Source organism: Falco punctatus (genome assembly GCF_963210335.1).
Source record: "Falco punctatus genome assembly, chromosome: 11".
Lineage (NCBI taxonomy): Eukaryota > Metazoa > Chordata > Aves > Falconiformes > Falconidae > Falco > Falco punctatus.
In genome coordinates this window covers 1,527,449-1,529,344 of record NC_137591.1, presented here as the reverse complement: position 1 = coordinate 1,529,344, position 1,896 = coordinate 1,527,449, and positions in this window count along the sequence as shown.

Below are 1,896 nucleotides of genomic sequence, written 5' to 3'. Positions count from 1 at the left end.
GGCACGTGCGTCTGGTGAAACGGTGCGGTGCGCGCCGGTAGTAAGGGCCTGCCGTTGCCTCACGGGTGCGGGGAGAGGGAGTAGCTAGTGGGCCAGGCAGCCGGCCATTCTTCCCCTGAGGTGACTGCGTTTCACAGAGGGCCGTGCCCTCCTGCAGCCCTCGCAGCGTTACTGCTGCTCCAGCACCAGCTGTGCTGCTGGGAAGTGCTCCTGCCGCCCAGGCTTATCTCAGCCCGTGGTGGAGAGAAGCGCTGCCTCTTGGTGCTGTGTGTCATGGGGGAACGACCCAGATTCTCAGTCTGTTGCAAAAATCTGCTGTGATGGCTCCTATGGATTCCCCTTGGATTCATTTTGAAGTAGCAAGGTGGATCCAGGACTGCCTTGGTTTGAAGTTTAGTTACGCAACTGTATAGTACGTTACTGTGTGCCAGAGGGGTAAACAAATCACGTAACATTGAAATAGATGCGATGAGCCAATTCCCCTCGTTTACAAAGAGAACAGCAGCTCTGGGTTGCTTCCTGGGTCGCAGAAGGTCCAGGGATTTCTCAAGGCCATCTCAAACTGGCACTCCTGCGCCTCTTCCATGAGTCCTCTTGTGAGCCAAGGAAAAGAAGGAGGCTGCTAATGCTGTCCTGAACAAAACATCGCCTGGTCTCTTTGCTATTCATCCATTTCCCTTATTCGTGTGGCTATTTTGTTCACTGAGGAAAAGGGAAAGACCCAGCATGGTGCGTGGCTGTGAAACAAGAAGCAACCTGAAGAACGATGGGACCTGTACAAGTTGTCTCCCTCAAAAGCACATGCAGAAAAAGGGAAAGATGAGACAGTCAGTCATCCTATCCTTATGTCAGTCCTTGTAATGCATTGTCATCTTAGGAAGTAACTGCGTTAGGTTCAGAGCCTCCAGATTTCCCTGCAGCAGCTCCTTCTTGATGCTTGCAGCACTAGTTCTGCAAGTATCTACTTAGAATAGTGGAATGAATCATTTAAAAATGATGATATGTCAAATTCCAGGTAAGCTGGATTTGTTAGTGATGTTTCCAGGGGAAACAACCTACAAATTGTCAGGAAGATTAGATCTGCTGTGATAAAAGAACTACCTTTCTGTGTGACCTCTTTACCCAATTTGCATCATCTGCTCTCATGCTAAGTGGCTAAGAAGAATTCTAGGCAGAGATGGGAAATATGAAATACGATTGCTGTGCTTGCTGTCTTTAGAGTGACAGCAGAAATGCTTCCTGCACAGCTATTTACAATTCTAATAAGGAATTTAAAATAGTTCTAGGGAAAAAAAAAAAAAAAAAGTCACCTTTGCTCTATACTCCACTGATCTTTCTGACAAGATTTTTTGTCTTGGTTCTTCTTGGTTTTAGGGGAGATTAAAACCAATTTACAAATAGCATTTGAGAGGCTGACACTGTTCGCAATTCACATGTCTCCTGTCTGTTCTCCAGCGGCTGTTTGCCCTGGTGCTGGGCTGGAAACATGTACAGTGCATAGCTAGTCTTGTGGAGGATAAGTACTAGCTCAGGTTTTAGCTGATGCTGGAAGCTTCATGTTGCATTTTTAATTACTGGAGGCCAGCTAAGAGGAGACAGAGACATGAAGTCACTGTTTGCCAGCTTATTGTGGAGTCCCTTATTCAGTCCAGAAATATAATGAATGTATTACTAATGGGAACTGCTCTGTGAAAACTGGTGTTTGTAGTGAATCCAGACATCCTCCATGCTAGGACTGTATTGCATAATTATTATACACCCACAAATTCTGGAGAATATTTGTTGGGTTTTTTTTTCACCATCTAACAACAGAACTTTGTCTTGTTTATATTTTCCATCTTCTTAAATTATTTAAATTGCTCTCTTCCAAGAACTACTCCATTTAGATAAAAGTAG